Consider the following 8,165-nt stretch of genomic DNA (forward strand, 5'->3'; position numbering starts at 1 on the left):
AAAAAAAGTATTTTTAATTTTGTAAACTGAATATTTCAGAATTATATTTAAAAAATTTGTTCTTTTTCTAATAGAAAAAGAACCTATAAATTTTATTTTTAAAACTATGCTTTAAAAAATGAGTTTGTCAGTCGTTCAAGATTTTACTTTATTTATTACGTTTTTTTATTATTTAAACCTTCAAACTCAAGCAAGACAGAATTCGGCTTGACCGAGGTAACTCTACGCTCGGTTAGCCGCCGATGTTCGTCCCCCGTGACGTATGTCCACGGTCGTGGTCGCGTGCTAAGTTTTATGGTGTTTCGTTTACGTGTGTGTATGTGTGTGTGTGTGTGTGTGTGTGTGTGTGTGTGTGTGTGTGTGTGTGTGTGTGTGTGTGTGTGTGTGTGCGTTAATCACGTACTCGCACGATTCACGTGAAAGGTAAAGAGGAAACGGCCCCCGCGCACGGCACGGGCCCCTCATGCAGATGGCGAGCAAGCCATCGGGAATCGCACCTGGCGGCAGGTGAGCCCCTACCGTGGGGGCCACCACCATTACGGGAAGGAGGAAGGAAAGTTGGGGATTCGAAGGGGATTCGAAGGGGATTCCCCACCGCTCAACTCTGTTGGTGCCTTAAACGTGACTCGACCGCTATCGTCTCATATGATATCATATGTAGAGAAAGAGAGAGGGAGGGAGGGAGGGAGGGAGGGAGGAGAGAGAGAGAGAGAGAGAGAGAGAGAGAGAGAGAGAGAGAGAGAGAGAGAGAGAGAGATCAATGAAGAATCAACTGTTTCTTTGTCGACTTGAGGACTTACAAGGCAATTGTGTAAAAGTCCTATTGGAAATTTTTGGACAAAATAATTCTCTTTGATCTGAATGGCAAAATATTTTAGAACAATGAAAACGCAACAAGTATGTTAATGTATTTTACTAATAATGTATATATTACATATTTAAATATTAAGTACATATTATACATTTATGTGAGAGATATTTTATAATAAAGCTTAAAATTTTTTTATTACATATTTTATTAAGTTATTAAGTTACTAGTGTAAAAGACAGTACATATTATATTTATTATATTTAGTCTTCATTATGTTATTATATTCAATTGATTAATCTAAATTTATTAATAATTATCGGTTTTTATTAATCTGTACTAATATAAAAATAATATATTACATCTTTAAAAGTTAATTACAAAATGTTATTTACGAAGACATGTATTTCTTAAAATAAAAGTTTATTAAATAATTTAAATAAAATTAGTTTATGGACTAGCTAAAAAATTAATGTGAGATTAGCTAGACGATTTTATTAATAATAATGATCAATTCTCTATTACCGATAAAATTATATAAAATAAATTCTATCAGAATATAGAGAGGGTGATGTTTCTTTAAATCAAATCCGCACAAAAGTTCGATTTAGATTTAATTACATAACTTAAATAATATAATCAGTAATGAATAAAAAGTAATAAATTAAAAGTAATATAAGATATGATAATTCTTTTTAATAACTCCAAAATATATAATTCTGTCTTTCCTGCCTTTCTTTGATTTGTTGTAAATTTAAAATATTTGTATAGATATACATTATCTTCATTTAATATATTTTATAGATAAAACAACGTAAAAATAAATCTTCAATAAAATAAATTCCAGGAAAACAAATCAAATAAAATTTGCTTTAATCATCTAGAATTTCAATCTCTAAAATCTCTCTCAAAAGAGATCATTTTTTTTTTCTTTTATTTTGATGAAACTATTTATACTTATGTATCTTAAAAGTGACTATTAAGGGTTCTGAAAATTACAGAAAGAGAGAGTGAGAGAGAATGAGAGAGAGAGAGAGAGAGAGAGAGAGAGAGAGAGAGAGAGAGAGAGAGAGAGAGAGAAGGGGGGAAGAAGGGAGGGAGACTTTGACGTCTCTGATGTATTGACGCCCATGTATTACATGTATGTATACGGTGTTCCAGTTACGCCAATGAGTACGCCTGTATGTCGTTTGTGTTAATTACGCGGAATAGCATATCTCCACTTTCATGTCCGATCTGACGTCTATGATCTATAAATGTTTGTAGCAATCACTAATAATAAGTTATATTGACCGAGGGGATTCCGCGAAACACGTCTCAAATACACACATCGAGAGTTTATTCAATTACGCGGAACATAAATCCCTCAAACCTCTAATAATTTGCCAGTTAATAAACCATATTTTTTAATATCTCATCTATCCTCGACGTTCGCGCGATTTTAGCGGTACGTCGATAAGTAAAACGTAATATGAGAAAAGCAACCGTTGCATATATCTCAGTACGCATTCGTACGATCGGACGCATCTCGCTTCTTTCACTCTGCAAAATTACAGAGGCTTCATATTTCCTTTTTATTCAGTCGCACACAGCGTCGCGCCGCTTTAATTTAATAAAATGACGAGGTATTTAATTATACAAACACTTTGTTGCACTACTTCGGCACGTTGTTAGCAATCATCCTCTTCACCGTTCAACCGGCTCTGCAGAGTCCCATAATGCGAGCGTAATTCTATGCACAGAGCGAGTGATGAAATAATTATAGATATCGATTTCCATGAAGAAAGTGTACTCGTAGCTCGGCGACGGTGAGGGAAACGCGAGGACGCATCATCTGCGTTCTGCGCGTTTAGCGGGGTTAACAGTGGGGTGTAAAAAGAAAAAAGGGAAGAGAGAGAGAGAGAGAGAGAGAGAGAGAGAGAGAGAGAGAAAGGAAAACGAAGAAACGAGTTACACCGTCAAGCGAGACGTCATTCGTTTTACTGCGACGTCGCGTGAAATTCGCGTTAAAATCGCGGGCGCGGGGACGCGGGGGGGAGGGGGAGGGGAGTGGGACAGTTGGGTACGAGTAGTCGCGGTGTTATCGCGATATCGAGGGAAGAGAGGCCGCGAGCTCTCTTTCGATTTAATTGCATTCCGCGGGCACGGCGAGCCCGAAAAGCCGATACATCAAGATCTCGTTAATTCGCAAAAATCATCCGGCTTCGGATCCGGAGATCTTTTTGCGCGGATCGAATTTCACGCAGTCGCCCGGTCGCCAATCGGTCGGCAAAAGTTTTTGCGACTCAAAGTCCGAGGCCGAGGATACGGAAAAAAGAAAAAAGGAAGAAAAGAAAATTTTCAACGGTTGCGTCGGCGACTTTTTCCAACTTTCAAACGCGCGAATTCTCCGACTGCGTATAAACTCGCAACGCATCGAGCCATCCGAAATCCGGTCGGTTGTCCGTCCATTTATTTTTATTTGCGTATTATCACGAGTCGAAGAATGTGCACGGCCCTTTCTCTCTTTCTCGCGGAACCCGCGAGATTTATTTCAGGTATTTCAGGGAAATTGCAGAAAATATCGTAAAATGGAAAAGTGGGTCGCAACATTAAAAGGGAGCAACGTTATTATTTATGAACGGAGATTTCGCGATCGAGGCGGCTATATTTAGCCCGAACGAATTTACACTTTTACAACGTTTCGCGCATTCGACGTCTCCATTTTCGTAAAGCGGACGTCTCATCGTGTGCGGCATCACGGCGGACACGCTCTCTTTCTGACATCGAGTGGAAATAAGCGGCGGTTTAATAACTAAATACACTAACGCGAGAGAGGAGCTTGTTGCAAATCGACCCGTTTAAGTTTAATCTCCGTTTAAACCACTTTTAACGAGTATCGCTCTCTCTCTCTCTCTCTCTCTCTCTCTCTCTCTCTCTCTCTCTCTCTCTCTCTCTCTCTCTCTCTCTCTGCCCCCTCCCCCTCTTTTTCCCCTAAGATCGGAGAAAACCGGATTTAAATCCCACGACGAATCTCGCGGTTAACGACAACGGCAACGATTGCGCGGGGAAAGTCGATGTCGTCGTCGAAGCCCATATAAACGCCGTTGCCGCTTTGCTCATCGATCTCACGCGCGTGAATTCGTGCGACACGAGTGCGCCTGCGTGACGCGCACACATACACACAGATGGGGGAAAATGCGCGCGCGCGCACACCGCACACGCACACACGCGCGGGGATGAGGCTGAACGTGCAGAGGGTTGGTCGCGCGTGCACGTGTGCGACCGCGTTATATACATGTTGGGTACATACATATTGGTCGCCGCTATCGATTATTTTACCCATGTGGAACTCGCCCCTCTGTCCCCTCGCCTCGCGCGAACGCCCCACTCGCGGCGTCGCGACGCCTCGTATAGAGCGCGATATCGACGTTACATCGCAGCTCTCACCCTCCCACCCCTCTCCTCGTCCTCAGCGGCTAGTCCCTACTCCCGGCGTCGAGAAACTACCCCTCAGGACCGTAAAATTCTGGCATTAACGAGCCCTATTATTTCCGATATCCTTTCGAGGAATTATCGCGGGAAAGAGACTACTCGTGTTGTTTCAAAAAAATTATAAAATACAAGAAGTGTATATGTGAATATAAATTATTTTTATATTCTAACATTAAAAGCTCGACATATTGACATTAGGGTCAAGCGTAATGCGCATTTCGCGACAATGTCGATTCGCGTAAGCTTAAAGTGGCGGAGGAAGTACTCACCGTTCAAGATTCATTACGCGCCAAGCGGGACGCGCGTCGCGCGGGATAATCGAATGGAGAAAAAGATGCCGAGGCAAATTTAAAAATAAATAAATCGCGCGCGAGCAAACGCGAGGGTGCGTGCGTGCGTGCGTGCGTGCGTGCGTGCGTGCGTGCGTGCGTGCGTGCGTGCGTGCGTGCGTGCGTGCGTGCGTGCGTGCGTGCGTGCGTGCATATACAAGTATATGTGTGGAGTTTGCTGCGGGAATATTACTCGCGATATGAATATTACGCGCATCCCCTTTGAATATTTATTTTCCCGCGCCGGTATAATCCGCGGCGCGCTTTAATCACGCGGCGAATTTATCCGCTCGCGCTTTAATCCGCCGTTTCTTTCCGTTCGACTCGGCCGCCGGATATATAACCGTAACGCCGATATCGATTTCACTTTGTCGTAGATACTCTCGCGGACGGATCTCGTCTGGGAAATATTCCCGAGGACTTTTCCCTCCGCCGTCCGTCCGTCCGTCCGTCCGTCCGTCCGTCGTGCGCGCGTTACGTTACGTTTGCGTTTTACCTTTACGTACGGAACTCATCGTGTTCCCCTCTATCGCGCTCGGGCTTATCCGAATCTCGAAATCGTGATATCGTCGCAATATGCGTCGGCCGCGCTTTATCGAAATTTTATCAGGCCGCGAATGTGCTCGGTCCGAATACTCGATCGCGTCGATCGATCAATCCCGCCTCCCGGCGACGCGAATCTCCTCCGTCGGCGATCGCGTTTGTCGTCTTTTTTTTTTTCCAATCTGGCGATCATTAATTACCTGGTTAATATCGTCCTATCGGTTATTAGGATTCTTAAAAGCGACGCTTTGGATAACGCAGTAAAATATCACACGTCTATATTTTCAAGTATTAATCGTATGAATATCAATATCGCGGCGTAAACGTGTAAAACTTGTTACAGATATATAGATTTCTAAACACGCGAATCAGAAAAAGCCTCATGTTGATTCACGCCTCGCGACATTTGATTGGAACTCTCTCGATTAATTTCCCGTTAAATCGAATCCGAGCCCCGAGTTCTTCGGGAATTCTGCGCCGCGGAAGCTGAAGTTCCGACAAAGTTCCGACCTTCCCTTCGGAGAACGCCGCACGTAGAATCGTAAAGTGGGAGGAGGGGGAGGGGGAGGGGGGAAGGGGGTTGTAGATGAGTAGGCGGGTGGGTCACTTGTATTGTAATTGCGGATGAATTGAATTGTAAATGGCCGCCTAGCGGAGAGAGAGCCGGCAGCGGCGATGGGCGCTTGCCATCGTGGCTGCATCCGACGCGCTTCCACGATCGAACGGACGGACAGAACCTAAGTCTCCTTGTATTTCCGAAGCGCTGTACTCCTTGGCAACTACTTAGCAAACAGTCCGAGGCACAACAACGAAACGCCCGCCCGCTCGCTCCTGCCTGGCTGTGTGCAATTCCAGCGCCGCGCCTACAACGTCGCGGTGACTTACCACGGCAACAGTTTCCAGATTCCGGCTTTTAACAGCGCATATAGATTTGCACTCTCTTTACACCTGTCATTTACCTCAGTCTCTTTACGCCCGCTTTGAATATCGATTCCATCTGCGGCGGAAAATCTTCGTGCGTGCAATCCTTGAATGAACGATGTAATTTCTAAAAAGCTCCGTACTTGTTGTTAGGCATATAAATAAAGGAAGGAAAAAAAATTAATGTAACATATAAATGAACTTTTGTGTGCATAGAAAATTATATAAATTATCTTACACAAAGAGGGAAAAGAATTTATTTATAGATCCTACGTTTAGCTGAAAAGACGTGATTTATGTATATTACGTATAAAAAATTGTAAGATGAAAATAAAAAATATTATAAATTTTGTCTTCTTAATTAATATCTGTAATATCTGATAAAAAATAATTTTGAAATTATTAATTATATCTATTTTATTTTCTCTATTTTTTCTCTAAATTAAAATGTTTAACGAAATTTTTAAAATATTTAGATAATGATGAATAACTATATCCATGCATGCAACCTCAAAATGCTATGAATTCTTTTTATATTTTTTAATGTGTCGATCAAAATGTTTCATTTTATGTGAGAAAATTTTGGAGCGTAAAAGAAAAAAATTTATTTAAATTTAGGACATATCTCTTTATATAGAAGATTTATTTACGTTTTTATATTGTACCTGCGTTTTGTTTAAAATTATTCAAATTTATTGGCACGAACATCGTCTTTCCAACTTTATGGAATATTTAATATTCATGTCCGTAATTGTAAAAAAAAAATGATAAATTCTATTTTTACTTTGAACAGGTTAACAATAACAAAACACAACAAGAAGAAAATATATAACTAGCATAAAAACCTACTTATTTCATTTATAAATATATTAATATACATTATACATTGTTACATAAAAAATATATTGTTACCTATTCAAATGTTTTATTTACTATTTTTTTGCATCGCAATATTTTATTATCATTTTTGTTTATTGTTTATTGTTGTATTCCGATATAAAAGGGATAAAAGTTCTCTTTTACTTCAGAATATTTAATCGTTAAGACTGTAAGCACAACGCGCTCGTCAAACTGTAAAATTCCGTGCGTAATCACTCACTGTTTCATACAAAAAAAGATCTCGCTCTTTTATTCCATTTTCATTGTATCAAACATTAATAAATCTTGTACGCGCTTAATATTGAAAACTTTCCTTCTTTTTTTTTTTTGTTTTCACGTATTCGGTACGTTTATTCAAAACACACCGTTGCTCATTCGATCGCTCCGAACGGTTTCCAAAATTCCGTTACGGATTTGCCGCTTGCCTCGTCCTTTCGTGAGCGGCCCGATGGAATTAAATAAATTTTTGAGAAGCTAACGCGCGCGCGCACGTGTCGGTATAAAGATAGCGCGGCGTGACAGCCGCGGCGTGTCAGTCAATTCGACGGATCGATATCGCTGACAATGCGCTGATACCAAACACAACTCGGAGTGAATCGATGATTGTCCCCCAGTCGCTCGATAAATCAAACCTCGGGAGCATCGAACCCGTCCATCGATCCGAGTCGCCCGAGGGAAAGGAAGAAAAAAGCGGGCGCGAAGCCATATAGGAAGAGGTTCGTCTAATTGAGAAGCAACATTGTGTGTGCGTTGTTCGGGGTACCGGACGCGGTCGAGTGGTCCCTGGGCCACCCCTGACTCGTTCGTCTCCCTCCCTCCCTCCCTCTCATCCCGATCTCTCCCTGTCTCCCTTCTTCACCCTTCATCCCCCGAAGCCGTCCCGTCCCGTCTCCTCTCCTCGACCCCTGCGTATCGAGTTCGTTACAGATCCCCGTGGCGAGATCTCCGCCTCTCTCTCCCCCCGCAGCACTCTTGCAACCCCCCTCGTACATCCCTCAACTCCACCGTTCCCGTCTCGCCCCTCGGGAGAGCAAGAGAGAAAGAGCGTGAGAGAGCGTGAGAGAGAGCGTGAGAGAGAGAGAGAGAGAGAGAGAGAGAGCAAAAGAGAGAGAGAGAGAGAGAGAGAGAGAGAAGCACCCTCCTGCCGGAGGCTCTCGCGTAGCGTAGCATTCGCGATTTGCGCAACTCCGCACAACTCCGTGCGAGCGCGA

The sequence above is a fragment of the Pogonomyrmex barbatus genome, unplaced genomic scaffold (assembly GCF_055798465.1).
Source record: "Pogonomyrmex barbatus isolate J1 unplaced genomic scaffold, ASM5579846v1 scaffold1, whole genome shotgun sequence".
Lineage (NCBI taxonomy): Eukaryota > Metazoa > Arthropoda > Insecta > Hymenoptera > Formicidae > Pogonomyrmex > Pogonomyrmex barbatus.